We start from the raw sequence: 20252 nt of genomic DNA on the forward strand, positions 1-20252 counted from the left end.
ATTTCATTTGAACAAACAAAATAATATGTGTGAAATCATCCGCAGTGTCTAGTTTCTATTAGATACTCAATATATGTTGGCTGAATCTGAAACTATTAAACCTATTTTTTCTCATAAGTTTTTGTTCTATTTATGTTTGTGTTTCCTCCAGAGCTGTTCTTTTAGCATGCTCCATGAATCACTGGTCCAGGATCTATCAGGTCCCAGGAATGGAAACAGGTTTTGGTAGAACCTGTTTTTCAGGACAAGGATAAGAAATAGCTTCAAGAGCTATGTTTAGAACCTTCTCTGTTTCCAAGAAATCTTACCAAAAGCCTAGACAGAGATCTTAGGGTTCAGAATAAGCAAATACCATATGAGTGACAGCCATGAATGAATTATCCTATGAAATCTCATTGCTTTTGGTTTCTTAATATATTCAGTTACATTTTTCTATATACTGTTTTGTAATTATTCTTAAGTATCTTATGTGCTTTCTTGTATGCAATTTTAAGATAGGATCCATTAATTACTGTTTTTCTTTAATTCTCACTAATGCATTTGGCAAGGAGAAGTGCAGCAGCCACATAAAGAAATAAAATGGGCCTTAGAGTTAAAAGACTTGAATTTGAGTACTAGATCCTTAAATGATCAGGTATGTGACCATGGGCAATTCATACATCCACCAAACCTCTTATTCTGTTTCCAGAAATAATTCACAGGATTTCGACTCATTTATAATCCAATGAGTCAAAGCAGATGCAAAAGATCTGTAAAGGTCCAAGAACTATACAAATATAAGTTCCTGCATCGAACAAACCTCAAGTAGTTTATCTTTAAAACTGTCTATTTTCCTTTTAGGTACACATCTATGTTGTATTTCATTCTTTGCAGTTTGGTATGGCTGTTATGACCAAAGGAAAGGACAGAAAGTTGACAGATAGTACTTTCAGGTCTAACTCATAAAAATATCCCATATAAGCTTCTCTCTAAGTCAGCTGGTTAGATGTTGAAGCCCATAGGAACCTTGGAAGCTATGTACTAAAAAATGGCACAGCAGTCAACAGCCTGGGTACCTAAGGAACCCCATGGAACAGGTCCCTATCCCATCCTGCTACCAGATGACTTTACATAAGTAGGAATTAAATCTGTTTTGTGTTGATTAATGCATTATTATATTTTAGTTTTCTGGCTTAGCAGCTATCATAGTCCTAACCAGTAAATTATTATTGTTGGCCAATATTTTTTTCCAATATCTGTGGTTATTTTCAGCCTTCATGTGTTGGCAGCACACTTTTAAATACTGGAGACTGTAGTATTTGTAGCACACTGAAAAAATTAAAAGATGCTGAGATTGAAAAGCCATGGGACACACACGCAGGGCATCTGATGTGGGATTGGAAGCCCAGCAGTGCTGGCGACTTCAAGGCCTGGACCACAAACCACAGCAGAGGTGGCCAGCAAAGCTCTCCTAATTCATCCCACACCACACAGATCAAAAGACTATCCATCCTAGCTCTGCCCAGCAGGTTTAGTTTGCAGTTGCTTTCATAGTTTCTTTGAGCCTCTATCTTTTATCTTTTATCATATTTTTGTGCCTGTTTCTTTTATCTCGAATACTTTACTTATGGCACCTAATTCCCATTTATCTCTGTCATGCCTTGTACAGATCTGGACAAATTAGGAGCTCAACAAAGGTTGATCTGTTATCTTCTGATGGGAATATAGCAAGAATTGCCACCCCTTGGCACCTGAGCCAGGGTCTAAAGCATATCCACATACCTTACCCTCCATAACTCTGGGAAATCAGACAGGCAAGATTTCCATGCACACATGAGGGAACATAAGCTAAGAAAGATGAATCACTTTTGATGTTCTAGTGACAACTAAGTGGCAGGTCTGAAACTAGCTTCTTTCTTTCCTAATTTCCAATCTAGTGTTTATTTTACTGAATCACACACACCAATTACAACATTCAAGGTGTTCTGGTCATGATAATAGTGATGATAGGTAAGGAGGTAGTCTTTATCCTGAAGGGGCCACAGTTATAATAGTATCTTACAAAATATCCTCAAGAATGAAAATGGTAAAGAAAAAGGAGAACTAAGGCTTTTCCCCTAAAGGCCTCTTTTGAGCATTTTTAAGTGAGTACTATTTCTGAATGAACCAGATTTTCTGGAGTCACTTGATCAAACAAATGCAATTGTTGGCCCTGATGAGCAAAGTAGCAGTGGTTGTTGGAATCAGAGTCACAGCTTTTTAACCCAGGTGTTTAAATGAGGCTTCATATATGTACAGAAAGATGTTTGGAATCTGTCTAAAACTGAGAAGAATAAGATGGAAGGGGATCCTAACTGAAAGAACTTGGGAGTACTGAAGATTCTATAGTAGCTGGCTCCTTCTTTGGGCCTGAATCTAGACCATATCTCCAAGTCTTCCCAGCAGTTAGATGTGTTCATATGAATGAGAGCCCTTGCATGGGATGTAGCAAGAATGGTGTGAGCCGCTTCTAGGTCTGACGCATAAAAACACAGATTGTGGACCACCAGGAATTTTTTCCATAGGAGTGGCCATAAGAGGTAAGGAGTTTAGAACCATATTATTTCACCCTGGCTTATTCTAATATGAGCAGTCAATAGAAGTGTATCAAATAGTAATGAAGATGGGGAAAAAAGAACTGAGGCAATTACTGTTTCTCCTGAAGGACAAAGCCACAGAAAAATAAAAAAATTTTCAAAAGGAAATTGGTTGTTAAAAAAAAAAGAAATCAGGAGATTCCTATGTTATTCATTTTTTTGAAGAGTGAAACATTACTGTTTATCATCTAGGCAAGTGGCTGATTTTAAAGAAAAAAGAGATTGGAATTTTAATTTTCCCAAATATCTCAACATTTGGCTTAAACATTTGGCCTATACTACACCAGAGTATAAAAAGCATTATCCAAAAGTAATGATCATGACCTCTTATGACTAACCTGGGAGATTAGGAACTTATGGTATTTATAAAAGCATCAGTTTAATTTTGAAGTTGAATACATTACATATCATATCTCCCACATCTACTTTGTTCCACAAATATTCTAGTTAGCTGGCTGGCTAGTTACACACCTACCTTCCTACATACCTACCTCTTCTGGGCTCTAAAATCAGGCTATGTGTGTTAAAATCCATCTGCATCACTCATCAGCTGTATGACTTTGGGTAAGTGGTGTAACTTTGGTTTGTAATCTGTTGTGAAATTGAGTTAGTGCCTGTGGCTGCATGCATATGCATCACTCAGATATCCACTGCAAGGAACATAATTGATGAGCCAAGCTGCTGACTTCCTGGATCTACGCCTGTGTTCAACAAAGACACCAATGCAGACCCAGTGCCTGCAAGACAAGGGGCACCTTTGATGGACAGTTTTGGCCTAAGGACTCCCTTCATCTGAGCTGGAGCTTTCTTAGGACTGCCCTACAATTTGAGACTCTTCTACCCAACCTCCTGGGTCACTGGCTAAAGTTCTCCTTGTTTTCTTTGGCTCTTTCCTCTTGCTACCTGACAACTCTTTTCTCAATAAATCTCTTACATGTCTAATTCTATCTTGGATGGCCTAGAGTAATACAGGGTGTGTGAAGGGCTTAGCACAGAGTAAGGGCTCGATTCATATGGACTATTATTGTTCATATTCTTTTTACTTATAAAATAGGAGACTCCATTAGCACAGTGGTAAAATGGCAACCTTAGGGGTATGGAGAACTCAGAGTACACATTCAAGATAAGGAAAAAAACAAGTACAACTTTAGTAACTTGACTCTCAGACTGAATATGATGACATTGTTACTTAAAAATAATATGGAATGTAAAAAGCAACAAAAACAACAGATAAGGGCTGATTTATAATCCCTAGTTGGGATTGATTTACATATATAAATTTAAAATCCTAATTTTAGAGATGTGGAGAAAACAAGCTGAAGGATTAAAGGAAAAAGAACTCTGGCTTATCATGTACTGAACATCTGAATTTTATAAAGCTACAACTAACCTCTTTCCCATATATTTTGTAGGTCCTGAGAAAAAGGAGACAAGATGAAAATAGTCTGAGCAAAAAAATGACTCGAATGAACAAAGAAAATAGAGCATACTTTTCCATTTGTGAATTCCTAATAGCAAACGGACAATTATCCCCATGTTTACTGAACATTGACCACAGTCTAAAGCTATGTGACTAGGGGGCAGATTTTGGGGCAGAGGTCAAAGATGAAAGTTTATGATTCCTGTCATTGGGCTACTTAAGGCATAATGAATCTCCATATTGAGTATTTTATTAAAGAACAGTACTGAAGTGCAACCCCTATAGAGAAGTGCTATAAAAAACTTGGATAAAAAGGCTAGTTCAACAATAAAAACAATAATAGTTGTCAGTACCACTTCTTGAACCATGTGTCAGGCATTTTACCTAAGTTTTTCCATCAAATCCTCTTAACAATGCTGTGAAGGCTTCTCTATTTTATGGGTGAGAAAGTTGAGGCAGACTAAACAGGAGATTCAGGATTTTAACCCAGGTTTAACTGGGGTCAGGCCTTTGTTCTTAACCAATGGAGCATTGGGGGTCCACAGCGGGCACCGCCTGTTATCAATCAAAATGACTTGTCAGGAGAGACACTTGGAGGGAGGCAAATTCTGAGTAGTGACTGTCATAGCTTTCACTGAAGGTAATAGAGGAAAAAGCTTTCCAAGTACGGGCTAGAGAAGAGCGAAGACACAATGGCAACGAGCCTGGCAAGTACACGAGAGAGCAGAGCCTCGCCTGCCTGAGTTGGGCGCTCCTTTGGGGAGTTATGGCGGATGAGGCAGTGGAGGCAGAGGTGGTAGGCAACTGATGAATGGCCTGAAGGCACAGGAGGCAGATCCATGCCTGCTGTTAAAGGGACTCTGTCCCGGTGCTTGTGGGTCCTGGCGTAGTGGATGTCCTGGGCCTGGAATCCTGGCATGAGGGTCTGAGGGTCTGGGTTAGGGTCAAAACTCTGGAAATGGAAAGTGTGGAGTGAATTGGGAAAAAAAGCCAAAGTTTCCAGAGGAAGCACTAGGCGTAGTAACTAGGCGACATCCTGTGAAGGCTATGTGAGGACGGAAGGCAGCACCAGGCCTCTGTCAGGCACCAGTTCCCCTGCTGGTCACGGGCGTTGTGATACTGGCGAGTCGGGAATGTGGTTACCGCAGAAGCCGTGACTGTGAAACTCTACAGCCAGGCTTTCCAGTTTGTCAAAGTCTTTGGGAGGTCCATGTGCAGTCAGTCCTGCCTGTGGGATAGGAGGCTGGCTGGGTGGTCTCTTAGGACCCTGTCCTGGTGTAGAATTTCTGCCTCAGTGAATACTACAAAGGGATCGATCACAGCTCAAATCAGAGCTGAAGAGAATGCAACAATTGGGCGCCTACAAAGCCTGTCCGAATTTTGTAATCACTCTATACCCCATCGTTTCTGAGAGCAAGAGCTAATCCTCCATGAAAAATACCGGAGCCACCTTCTTGGGCATCACTGTATTTTTCTGCAGCTCAAGTCAGCGTCAGCACTTGCAGCTAACAGTCGGCTGTGAAGCACGCTGCTGTCCTGCCACCCGGCTAGCTAAATCAGTGCTATTACGCTGTGGAAAGCTGCACTGATGTGCCCCTTAGAATTTTACCACTGACACACCTACCATCTGACACCGTACAATTAGCCCTGTGTTCTCAGAGCCCATGGTAGTGGCAATATTACCATATCAGAGAAATCATTATTTGAGATTCAGAGCAGCTCATGTACATGCAGAGTTCCTATGTCCTTGTAGGGAAAAGGATTGAGAATGTTGTTCTTTACATTGTCAAAAAGTGTTAATTTTCCAGAGCATTTTCTCTTAAGAAAACCACTGTGCTATAGTGTCATCTGATCCATTATGACTTACCCCACTGGGAAATGTTACCCCTTCTCTAGACAGAAAAATAGAACCTTGCTGAGGACTTCTTTATGTGTTGGACTGAGGAAGAATACCTGTTGGGGAGCTCTGTGACATTTCACTCCACCTGAGAATCAGATAGAAAACCTCCATAACAACTCCATGTGTTTTGCATTCTCTTATGTCATCTCCAGTCCAATGCCCCCACTCCCTGCCACATGCACACAGACACAGGCATGCAAGCAAATACACAGATACACAGACATGTACCATTCACACACCCAGACATTCACTCACATATAGAGACCAGACTCAAATCCATTTGAAAATCAGACAGACAGGCCACTACTATAAAGGGAAATTACCAGAGAAAAACTTATACTTGAACATTTATGAAGCATTCAAAAAGCAGGCAAAGAACTGGGTATAAATACCATGAATACAATTCTAAGAATAAAAAAAACTCAGGGCTGATGACATACCATGTACAAATACACTTTGAACAGTGAGGACAGAGTACTAAAAACTTGGATTCTTAGAATATTCAGATATATAATTGTCAGGGGCATGGAGAACAGCCAGGGGGCAGGAAGGCTGGGACAGGAGGCTTCCTAGCTGGGCATGCGCACGGAGCCACTGTGCGTCCTCGGGCAGGACGCTTCGTGGAGGAGGAAACGTGTTTGGGGGCCCTGCTTGACGCACTGCCTGCTCCGTGCAGCGATGCAAGGGCGCTGGTGAGGGTATCCGGGAGGCAGGAGCAGGAATGAAAGGCTTAAAGATAATGTGAAACATTCCCCTTTTTGCTGGTTTTATAACCGGGAAATAAGTAGGTTTCTACCTTTCTCCAGGTCTGTTTGTATCCATCTGTTGTCTCAGGCACTGAGAGAGCTCCCCTGCTGCCACTTAAAAAAAAAGGTGGGGGTTGGGGGAAGCTGACCCTTAGGTACCATAGCATGTCAAAAGCTGTTTTTGTTATTGCTACTTTGGTCGTGGTAGGTCCCCTATTCTTTTTTTCTACTTCAGCTCCTGTTCTGAAATCCGCAGCGTTTCTCAGGAAGTGCCAAGAGAACAGTTTTTGCTGAATTTCCAGCTGGAACTTTTAGGAATTAAAATGTCCCAGTCTGCCAGTACTCATGCTATTTCTAGCCATGTTTTGAATAAAATTTGACTAAGAATATGGACTTCCCAATTCTGGCAAAAAAAAAAAAAAAAGTCTTTACCTTGAAATATTTTGAAGGATTTCCAAATAATTACGTATTTATCTGGGGTGGGAGGTGGTGGTACTGGTCAGATAAAAGCTGAAATATTTTGTTACAAAAGTGTTCCTTGTTTGAGTGCGGCTTCAGAAGTCATACCTTCTGATCCCCTGGGTATCAGTGGCTTACGTTTATGTATTAGATTACCTAAAGCACAGGGAATTTATTTTATTATATCACAGATTCCTCATGGGCAGGTAAAACAAGGTTGGAGAAAATAATAGAATGTGAAGACCTGAAATCAATGCCAGCACATCTTCTAATGAGCTACAACCACAGTGAGCTGCTATCCCAAGGAGGCCACCTGCTCCAGGCAGACAGATGGAGACCCTATGGGGGTCATGGCTCCCCTTGTAAGGAAAGCTGGAGTCACATATGTGCACAGTTTTGGAAGAAAAAAAGAGACCAAGGCATTGACACATCACAGAAGGCAGTAGTGATTTTGTTTAAAAAAATGCCAGTACCCTCCACTTCCCAGGCCCTCTGTTCCCTACTATCTTAAGGGGCAGGGCAGCCACATCCTTTCCTAAGAACAGTTCACTAAGAATAGGATGAGAAATTATCATTCCCTGAGGCTCCAGCAATCATGCAAATGGAACAAGCTGAATAGTTTGGGAACAAAAATAAAACAAGAGCAGTGCTTCTATTTGGATCCACCTCTCCTAAAAGCAACCATATAGTAATGTTAGATTTTGGATGATGGTACGTAGTACTGAAAAGGGGGCATGGAGGGAGGGTTAGACAGGAAAGAAAGGGTCACACTGGTAGGAATTCTATCCTTATTTCAGCGTATGGGTGAGGTATGCTATGATAAGATTCTTAGGGAGATAAACACAGGACAAAAATTTGTAATTTGCGTTGATTGAAAATATGCTTCTGTCTTCCAGTGAACAAATTCTCAAATTCACATAATGTGACTATAGAAGGTGGTAAAGGAGATGGATTACCTCTTTGTTCTTAACAGGTATGACTTTATTTTTATATTAGTGTTTGAGACTTAAAGACTTTACCATCCCTTTTCCTTTGTTCTGGAAGTCATATTTTCCATTATTAGAAAATATTGGTTGCATTTAAACAATGGATAGATAAATCCATTCATTCACTCATTTTTCCACTGTGGAACACTATCTTGCAGGCCATTTAGATCTACTGGTTCCCACCAACTAAATGCCTTTTTTCCAGTCACTGATATAACCGAACAAGAAAATAAACAGAAACAAAATCCCCCACCCATTTCCAAATGTTCTGGAGGAGAAAGAACAATTTCTTGGCCTCGTTCCAGGTCGAGAAGTGTTGAAGAAAGTTATGGATATAAAATGAAAAAATCATATGGCTCCTAACTCCAAAAAATGAACAGTCTGGTGGGGAAATAGATATGCAAGTATAATCATTTTATCGATGTCTTGCCACATGGTCCTGTCATTCTTAAATCTTCTGTGTCACGATGATTTTAGAGCCCGGCTCCTTTCTCCCAGGAGTGCAGCCTGCAGCCATGAGCCCTGAGCCTTGGCGTGAAGGCCAGGGGATGTGCCAGACAGCTGGGGTGTGGCAGTGGCCCCCTGATTAGTCACCTCTGCTGGTCTGGCTGGTGCCATCTGGTACTGATGGCCTCTCTGCAGGATCATTTCCAGGTAGGTGGTGTGTGTGATTTTGGGGCACAGAAGCTCACCCTCACTCTGTGTCTCTATTGCTGAGCAACTCCTCTTTAGAGAAGTGACACTGACTTGCTTCAGCCCTGCCTGCAGCTCTTGTCCTAGTTTGTCGTCTAGGCCTTGGTTCTCTGTCATCTGGCAAAGCAGCAATATGAGCATGCCAACAGCTCATGCTCACCTCTACTTCTGGGCTCCCCATAAGGAGCCATGGGAACGAATGAGACTTCTTGTTCACCCTTTGAGGACTGCTAGGTACTGGGGTGGGGTAGGAGGTGTCCCTTGTCAGATCCAGAATACCACAGTTCCTTTGGGCTCTGTATCATGAGTACTAAAACAGATTTCCCACATTCAGAAGTCTGCAGATCAGAAGAGGATCACCTTGTATCACAAGTATACTCCTCAGTTTCAGGACACATATGTCGAACACCACAGAGGGATTAAGGGCACCAAGCAAGACCACTGGACCTTGTCCTGAGCTCCTCAAATGATCTCTCCAACTAATCCCTGCTGAGAAGCAGCACCACGGTGAGTCTGCAGGTTCCGTAACTCAGCAAACATGTATCCAGAGGAAAAGCACTTAATCTCACTTACATTGAGCCATAGTAATCAGAAAACTCCTCTGACAATGATTCCAACATACACTATTTACCTAACAGGACATCCAGGGGTAGCAGACTCAAAAATATCACCAAGCAACTAGATATCTTTTATCACTTTTTTTTCTTAGAGATCTTGCTTTTGTCTTTGCAATTGTCACCTCGCAGTTCAAGACTCAGGATGAGGCATTGTGTTCTCACAAAACAGTGCCCGCTGGGAGCAGTCAGCAAGAGAAGGGCGCCAAAGGGCGTTCTGCTTGTGCTGTGGTCAGTTTTTCCAGGCAGTCCTGAGAGCCCCACAGAGAGCTCACAGTCACAGGACCGCACAGAGCAGCCACTGGCAGAGGGGAAGGAGATGCCAAACCCATCTAGACCTGGCATGACTCATACTCAGGGGAGGAGCACATAAGCACAAAAGCCTAAATAAAACCAGGATAGGACACTTTTAGGGAGAAAGAGGTGGGATGTGCTGGGAAAGCACCCAAAGAGAAGCCAACACTCTCTCTTCTTTGAGGAACACCTGGGTATCCTGAGGGCTCCCCTCTGACTTCCCTTCTCTTGACTTCAGGGAGAGAAAATGGAATATCCAGGAAGAAAGGAAACATATTTAAATGCTCTCATAATTCTGACTACTTCCCTCCTTCTTTTCAGGGTTCTTTCACTGACTGGAAGTTTAGGTACTAGACAAGTTAGGGCTGCTCTGGCAACTTTTAGTAACACCTGTGGGAGCATGCCTGCTCCTGGGCGCTATCAAATCTTTGGAGATCTTTTGATTTGAAATGAAGGGCACTTTGGTCCTCAAAATTTTTAGTACAACTTTCCTGCACAGTAGAAAATTCTGACAGAATATCCCATTAGACCTAAAAATACTATGAAAAATATTGATTGCCATATGGAAACACTTTGAAGTTAAGGGTAACACAAATAGTACATAGAAATTCTGAGATGGAATGCCACAAATCTGGAGTAAAGAGTTCAAGGACTAAATTTCATTTCCCAATAAAATGAACAAACACTTCTTGGAGAAAAGGATGGTTCTAGGGCTAGGATAGGGAGTGCATAAGATGAGCCTGGGGTGTCCATCACACCAGAAATCCACGGGATGGAGCCATGTTACAGGGGCACCTCGGCCCACCATACAGCGCCCCTCATGGCCAAGGATGGAACAACTGGAGAGCAAACTAATAAATGGTACTAGATTATAACCCACAGTACGAAACAAATATACACGTGTTCATACTAACATAAATGAAGAATTCTAAATACTATTTGAACTTTCTTCCCCCTCCAGGAGACACAGTTTAACAAAGTCTTTCCCCCAAACACCTGAGTGTGTGCAGGCTCACTTCCAAAGAGTATAGAAAGGGAAAAATAGTAACCTTCTGGGAAGAAACCTGACTAACACTACCTTGTCTTGACCAAGTCACCAAGGTTAACTAAGTCATGTTGACATCACATACCCCCAGGTATGATGAGACGAGAGAGACAATTCACTCTGTGGTGCCCTTCCCCCAAACCTGTAACCTCTATCTCTTCAAATAAACCCAAATGAAGAGCCATTCTCCAAAATACCTGAGTAGTACTCAAAACTGACTGGGAAACTGTCACAGGCCAGAAGTGACTAATGAGACATAGTGACACAATGCAGTGTAGTATTTTGGAGTCCTGGCACAGAAAAATAACATTAGGTAAAACCTGAATTCAGATTGACTTTTAGTACAATCTGAATAAAACGTGGAGTTTAGTTAGTGATCATGTACCAATGTTGGCTTCCTAGTTTTGTTAACTATTCCATGGTAAGGAAAGATGTTTGCCTTAGGGGAAACTGGGTGAGGGGATCTGTGAGAATGTGCAGTAGAATCACAGCAACTTTTATGTCAATCTAAAATTATTTCAAAAGAAAAGTATCTTTAAAAAAAAAAACAAGGAAAGAATGGGACAAAGTTTAGCTCAACAACAGGGTTATGGCCTAATCAGAAAAGATTTCGTCATGTGAGAGACACTTGAAGAATTTTGATCAGAAGAGAAACCTGGTCAGGTTTTTAATCAAGGATAATTGAATTGACAGCAGCATGGAGGAAGGGATTCACAGTTTGCTGAGGGCAAGAGGCATCAAGGGTGGTATGCTGGGTTTAAATACAGAGTTTTAATAGGAAGGTTAGTGCAACAGTTGGAGAGAGAAATCCAGGAAGCCTACGCCAGAGCATATGTGTGCGCATGTACACCTGATGGCAGATGGTATCAGAACAGAGGTATTTCTTATTAAATGCTGACAAGGGCAGTATTACATTTTGTAATAAAATAAACAGGTCACTGCTTCTATTTGGTTGCATTAGGTCTAACAGGATCCTTACTGCTCTTTAAAAAAACAAAGGAAACAGCATCATCCGGTTTGAAAATAACGTTGTAGATTCAGAATTTTTAAAAAAAGAATCCAAGATACTGGTCCTCTTATCAGCTCTTTGTCATGTAATCTTGGTCTCATCACTTCAGTAGGATGCTTTTTTTCCCATTCCTAAAACAAGAAGATTGAAACAGAATTCCTTTGATTTCTCAGGAGGCTATCAGAGATGCTGCAATGAAATGGCTACATTTGGAAAATTATTGGATTAGACGATGATTAATCAGTTTCCTCCCAGGCCTAAGGAGAGAATTAATATTTGTTGAGTGCTTAGTATTCTAAAAATATATTTTATCATTAATGATTTTTTTTAACCTATAAAGGTAAAATGAATATGTTGGCTTAATACTTCATTAACACATGTCAAACTTTTCTGGCTTACAAAATTTCTATGAATTTCAATATGAAGATCCATGACTTCAGCATTTCCAAGCAATGAAACTTGTTTGTAAATATGTGTTTACAGTTTAAAAATTGTTCATAAAAATACTTTTAATGCTTTCAGACTTCTGAAAAAGAAATTACCCAAGAAAAAGTTAAACAGCCTGCTCTGCGATGGATGTTCACAGATTGAAAATGGTCCAAATGTTGATGAAATTTTATGTGCCTGCATGCATTTTTTTTGTGAGTATGAACTATTACTAATAAAATAAGACAAAAAGGCAAAAGTGAAGAATTCAGCACATTTAAGAAAATTTCAAAACTGAGAAATTTGATTTCATTGTGACAGGACACCAAGGAAATTAAACTTATCCAATATTTAATTACACCCATTTCATTTTTTTTCCTGAAGGAGACAGTAGCAAACATGTAAATCATAAAGTTTAAACTTCTATGATACATCAATGTCCTATTACCTCTAGTTCCTAAATTATTTCAGATTAGAGTTTCTTTTGACATTACCAAATAACCTCTTTTGGAATTAGAAAACAGAGCCTCATAAATATTTTACTTTTTATAATATGTAGTGTTGCACTGCTGAAACTCTTATTGACAATTTATATTATATTTATACAATAGATTTCTTCCCTACAACATATACACTTGAAGTCACACCAGAATCTTACTCTGGTTCCTTTAAAATAAAAACTCATTATCAGCCCAGGACACATAAATGTATGTGATTGCAACTGACTTTAATTATATTTTAGGGTCACAAAAGAGGTCTTCAAAAGTAACAGAAAGGAAATCTTTGCAAGATGAATATGGCAGTTTTGTAAACAATTTCTACTATACAGAGAAATTGTTGGAAGGAGAGAATGTTTTGGCCTTGTCTTATAAATTAGAGTAGTAAATCTAACTTATCTGTTTGAAACTCCTGTAGCTCATTTCTACTCAGTATTTATTTGGCTCTATTTCAATTTATACCTTCATTGAATAGTTTCTTCACTTTTAATTTCATGAAATTTAGAATGTTGAATGCCCACATCAAGCATGAAAGAGAAAAAAATTGTGTATAATTACAGATATAACTCAGCAGAACACAGTAAAATTACATATGATATGAAAAGGGAATTTGATATTTGAAAGACTACTCTGACACATTTTGAGGACTATACAAGTAAATGGGCATCTTGATTGGGGCATATCCTCATACCCCATTTTAAGTTAGTATTATATAAATAGCTCCATAGCTTCAGTTTTGTAATAACCCATGCTCTTACCACAGCTTTCTGAGACTTCTCCCTTAATTGCATCCTGTTCCTTCTATTACACTAATACTTACTTTTCAACTCTTTCGAGAATCTTCCAGGTGTTAATCAAACATGAAGGAAGCTGCTGTCTCTGCAAGACCCATCTCTACACGTTCCTATGGTATCTTTCAGGCACTGGGACAGCCTTGACTTTCACTTTTGTATCCATGACCCATACGATAAGTGGCACCTGAACAGTAACAACAAAAAAACAACAAAGAATAAATTGAACACAATATTAAAGAAGCATTTTAAAGGTATCTAAAAAGCCCAAGAAATACTTGTTTTTGTTTTTTTTCAATATAACATCAGAACTGAGTCCTTGATCTTCCTATCCTGTTATTTCAGACCACTGAGCCATGCTGCCTCTCTGAATAAATGGACAAAGTCAGAAATGCCTCTGCAGTGTGAGATCATTTTGGAAAATACATTGTATCTAGAATAACGAAGCAATGGTGCCTTTCTAATTGATTTTGTTACCGTCACTTCTTAGATCTTAGGTCCACTGGTTTCGGATTGTTGAAAGACTGTGCAGATCCATTTCTAATGCTGGTAGAGCATAAAGATGCAGCTGGTTGCAAAAATAAAGCATAAAATTCCTGATCTGATTTGTACATATACCCTAAGTGCAGAAGAAAGTTTCATTTCAAAATTAATGCAATGAGTGATTCCTCAAAGATTTTCAAATGATTGAGAATGAATAACTTGTGAATACGAAAAATAAATTAGTGTAAAAACAATAGCACTCATATAATTACTTTTAATATATTAAAAAAATTTTTTTGGCAAATTTGGTGGGTGCTCAAGTCTTCCCTCTGACTTTCTAGGAGTATCAGTTTCTTTAATAAAATGAAGAAAAAAGAACATTAAAAATCAGACATTGTGACTTTCCTGAGTTTGAAATAAAGAACCCCAACCTTGGAGTCTGCATTTTCCAAAGAGTAAAAGCACTGGGCTTGAGTACTTGTGAACGCTTAGTAAACCAAGGCGTCACCCCTTAGTTTCAATTCTCTTACCCGCGGTAGATGTAATTCTTTGCTACCCTCAAAACATTCCTTAGCACATATATTGACATTATGGTGAAAGTGTTTATATGTGATTTTGTGGGAAAGATGGATCATACTCATTCTATAGAGGTTTTGATGGTGTACTCTTGTAAACAAATGTATACCTCGAGTAACTAGATTCCATATTTATTGTCAAAATCTATGATGGTATAAGCCATAAGATTAAACATTAAAGGAGGAAATAATTTTGTTATCACTTCAAATGTACATATTGTTGCAAATAAGCCTGTGATTTACTTTCTTTTGATCTCTGTATGATAATGATATTATAGATAATCAAATATGTATCCTTCCTATATAAAGCACTTATCTAAACTAGATTTCTGTCAATTTTAGCAACAGTTTTTGTAAAGTTTGGGATACCTATTTTTCTATTACTGTTCAAAGAATAGAATAGCCAAAATTAGAATATGCTTTGGTAATTTTTGATGTTGAATAACAGTGGAGACTGAAGAAAAGATTATAGGGTATTCTTGTTAGTAGACCAAATGTGCAATATGCTTTCTGTCCATGTGTTTCACTACCTGGATGCTGTCTGCGACTTCATTTGGAATTGAACAACATTCAAGTATGAAATAAAGTGGTAAGAATTATAGTTCAAAGCATGCAAAAGAGTTTAATAAAGTTTAAAACTTTCATTTACAAACCCTCCAGAAAAAAAGCAAACAGTAATTTTGTTCAGAAGTCATTGCTAGGTGAAACAAAGCATCGCCTCAGTTGAACTCACATTTAGAGATAAAAGAAAGTGTTACGTATTATACAGACTAACAGGCTTATCTAAAATAAAGTTGCTGTGATAACACTGCAGACCTGAAACTGCCCGGACCACAGAGGTTGTCATGGTGCCCTAAGAGTGCTCAGTAAATTGGTGAGTTTTTATCTTTGCAGACACACGAGATTGCACTTCTCTGATCCCTTGAGGGTAAGTGATCATGTGACTGGTTTTCACAATGAGATGTGAGCGCTGATGAATAATTACCCATCCTTCTCTTCTCCTGGATCAGAGACTGTGCATGCATGCACATGTGAACATGGAGGAATGGTGGGGAGACACCACATGGAGGCCCCTGTCCTGGAGACGAGGCATGAGATAGGAGAGTAAAAGCAAGAAATGTTTTCACTGTTTTGACCCACTGAGATTTTGAGGCTGTTCCTTAGTACAACATACCAAGTTACTCTGATGGATATATTTTCTTTGCTTTAAATTTACATCTTTAAAAATAAAATGGGTTTGGTAGTTTTGTATTATGCAGATCAAGCAAATATCTATTATGTCAACCTGTGAAGTTAATTAAGTTAATTCTCAAAAAGGAATGGGTTCTCTTTTCATCTTCTACAATGGTACCAAAAAATATTCACGAGGACACTGGTAACAGAGAAATGGGTTTCTTTCTGGTTCATAGAAGCCACAAAACAATTTACTGTTATTTCACTAATATACATTTCAAGGATTTTTCAAATCAATATTACAGTAATTTCTCTGTTTTCTCTCTCTTTCTTTCTCTCTTTTGATCTTCTCTCAGGAGTTTGGATAAGCCTATTGGGATGAATTACTGTAACTCTGGAGTAGTATATACAGGATTCAAGTATCCACTTGAGGATCATTAGAAGAAGACAAAGATGGGAAAACTGATAGATTTACCACACAATAAAGATCTACATGGATGATGATAGTTTTAGAACCAGAAGAAAAGGTTTTCATTTGCAAATAAAAGCCTACAGAAGTCCTGTAAAATAACACAAGGGAAACCTTTCGTTTCTTTCAAAGCTTTGTCTCTACTGTATTTAATCCACACAATACTTGAATCTAGAAATGATTCCTGCATTTTGGCAGATCAAGGTATTGTGGCAGAGAATTTTTCCAACCAGTTCATACTGGCAGTAAACAGAAGAGCTGGATTTCAAACTCAAGGCTGACCTGAAATCTCTAAGCTGTATAAATAGAAGTAATCATCTAGCCCCAACTACCTGCCCACACAAGATAGCTACTGAGTGGGCTTAAGGGGTCCTCTTAAACCCTTGAGGGTTTCTGAATAACTTTACAAAATTAATTTATTAGAAACTCCAATTTCAATAATTAATATACAATTTTAGAGCTCATCCCACTACTCCTCATGAATGAAATTATAGGTTAATGAATCTAAACAGGCTATTATTAATGGGTCAAATGATTTTACAGATGCCTCCATGGGAAAATTTATCAAGTGACTATTATTTCCCAAATTGTTTTCTTTTTTTTTATATCATTAATGTACACTTACTTGAACAACATATGGTTACTAGACACCCCCTATTTTCAAGTGCCCCCCACATACTCCATTATAGTCACTGTCCATCAGCGTAGTAAGATGTTATAGAATCATTACTTATCTTCTCTGTATATACTGCCTTCCCCATGTCCCCACACCCCTACATTATGTGTGCTAATCATAATGCCCCATTTTCCCCCTTATCCCTACCTTCCCATCCATCCTCCCCAATCCCTTTGGTAACTGTTAGTCCATTCTTGGGTTCTGTGAGTCTGCTGCTATTTTGTTTCTTCAGTTTTTTCTTTGTTGTTATACTCCACAGATGAGTGAAATCATTTAATACTTGTCTTTCTCTGCCTGGCTTATTTCACTGAGTATAATACCCTCCAGCTCCATCCATGTTGTTGCAAATGGTAGGATTTGTTTTCTTCTTATGGCTGAATAATATTCCATTGGGTATATGTACCACATCTTCTTTATCCATTCATTTACTGATAGACACTTAGGTTGCTTCCATTTCTTGGCTATTGTAAACAGTGCTCCAATAAACATTGGAGTGCATATGATTTTTAAACTGGGCTGCTGCATTCTTAGGGTAAATTCCTAGAAGTGGAATTCCTGGGTCAAATGGTATTTCTATTTTGAACTTTTTGAGGAACCTCCATACTGCTTTCCACAATGGTTGAACTAGTTTACATTCCCACCAGCAGCGTAGGAGGGTTCCCCTTTCTCCGCAACCTTGCCAACTTTTGTTGTTGTTTTTCTTTCGGATGGTAGCCATCCTTACTGGTGTGAGGTGATATCTCATTGTGGTTTTAATTTGCATTTTCTTGATGATTAGTGATGTGGAGTACCTTTCATATGTCTGTTGGCCATCTGAATTTTTTCTTTGGAGAAGTGTCTGTTCAGACCCTGTGCCCAATTTTTTATTGGATTATTTGCTTTTTGTCTGTTGAGGTGTGTGAGCTCTTTATATATTTTGGATGTCAACCCTTTATCAGATCTGTCATTTATGAATATATTCTCCCATACTGTTCCTACTTTTTGTTCTACTGATGGTATCCTTTGCTGTACAGAAGCTTTTTAGTTTGATATAGTCCCACTTGTTCATTTTTGCTTTTGTTTCCTTTGCCCGGGAAGATATGTTCATGAAGAAGTCACTCATGTTTATGTCCAAAAGATTTTTGTCTAAATTTTTTTCTAAGAGTTTTATGGTTTCATGACTTACACTCAGGTATTTGATCCATTTTGAGTTTACTTTTGTGTATGGGGTTAGACAATAATCTGGTTTCATTCTTTTACATGTAGCTGTCCAGTTTTGCCAACACCAGCTGTTGAAGAGGCTGTCATTTCTCTATTGTATATTCATGGCTCCTTTATCATATATTAATTGACCATATTTGTTTGGGTTTATATCTGGACTCTCTAGTCTATTCCACTGGTCTGTGGGTCTGTTCTTGTGCCAGTACCAAATTGTCCCATATTGTTTTTTATCATTGAAAATAGAATTTGTTTCTATAGTCATATGAAAGTTATTTTGGGATGCATTACCATTCAAAGTAAGTGTAGGGTTGTATTATCAACAACTCCACTCCCATAAAGCACCTTTTCAAGCAGCACCAGGCAGGGCACTGAGGTCAGTGTGTAGAGTTAGCCACTGCCATCCCATTTTCATGGGCTCCACCAAAATCAGGTGGAGAAATAATCAGTGCAGTCCCCAGGAAGTGCTTGAAAATACAGATGCAATTGAATTCTAATAATAATTAGTCACAATTTTTCTCTTCATAACCTCAACTATCTGCAGGACAACCACTCCCATTTCCACTAAAAACCTAACCTAAAGCCAAAAATACTTCCTCCTGAGAACCTCCCTCAAAAGGAATGAATCAGTCACAGTCCTGAATATATATTCTACCTCTCTGTATGAACCCCCATTCATAATATATCCAAATGTCTATATATACACACACATATAATATACAATATATGATGTATATACCTGCATATACACATATATAATACAATGTGTACACACATACTTATATATGAGGGTGGGAGATAGAAAGAGACAGACACACACATACACACTTCAATTAGGAAAAAAATGGATGCTGGAGGATAATGCAATGAGGTTACTGAAGCTCAAAAATGAAAAATGAAACCAGTCATCCCAGATCTTTATATCCAGCAAAAATGTCTTTCACATATGAGTGTGAAATACATAAGTTTTTAGATGAATAAAAGCTGAAATAATGTCACTAACAGGCTTCACTATAAGAATGCTAAAGGAAGTTATTCTAGTTAAAATAAAATGATAATAGAGGAAACCTTGATTAACATAATGGAATAAAAAACACCTGAAATGGCAAATATATGAGTAAATATTAAAACTGACTTTTCTTAGCTTTGTCAAAAACAATAAACTCTGAAAAACAGTATCACATTATAATGTATTACATACACAGTAGTAAACTGTAAGACAAAAATAGCACAAAGGATTGGGAGTAATTGAAATTATACTGTCATATAGTTCTGATGTGGTAGAATACTAAATCCATGTGTATTGTAATAATGTAAGGTTGTATTTGTTAGTTCCTAGAGCCACCACTAAAAATAAACACAAATACAAATAGAGGAAATAAAGATGGATGCTTAAAAACAGTCAACTGTCTCCTAGAAGGAAGGAACAGGAGCACAAAGGAAAATAATGATGGAACAAATAGAAAAGAGAAGGTACAACAGTAGGTATAAATTCAACCATGTCAATTAGTACAGCTAACAATTCAATTACAAGGTAGAAATTTTCAGATTGGAGAAACAAGCAAGTCCGAACTATACCTTTTTTCTGAAATTAGTTTTTCAGAAATTAGCTTTTTAGAAATTAATTTGTGAATGTGAAAGTCTGATGTTCTCTCAGTTTGTCTGGAAATGCCTTTATGATTTTTTTCTCATCTTTGAATAAGGATTCATCTAGGACACAATTCTAGTCAACAGGTTCGCCCCCTTCCCCACCACGTATTTAGAGGAAGAAGCAGTGCACATTGTCATGGATGAGATGGTGAAGAAACGTTACCTGGATAAAGTTTTAAGGTTCTGTTTCACGGAATTCTCACATGTAAGTGACAGAAGAAAGAAGAGTGGTCTACGAAGGAGACTGGGAAAAGAGGAGGACGAGGATCCTGTGGTTCTTGCATTGCCCTGCATATTAACATTAGAAAGAGCTGATCTGGTGACACGTGCTGATGGGGTAGTAGATGGGGATTCCAGGAAGGATATTAACTGTAGTATTATAGTTGAAATGTGTTTAATGACAGGAAGGATACAGTCAGAGTGGGAAAGTATGGCATTAAAGAACAGAAAGGGCTTCACCAATACTATACACATACTAGACCACACAAGATGAAATCCTAAGAAGCAGGTTGTAGGTGGAATGCTTTGTTTACT

This window comes from Manis javanica, chromosome 2, assembly GCF_040802235.1.
Source record: "Manis javanica isolate MJ-LG chromosome 2, MJ_LKY, whole genome shotgun sequence".
NCBI lineage: Eukaryota > Metazoa > Chordata > Mammalia > Pholidota > Manidae > Manis > Manis javanica.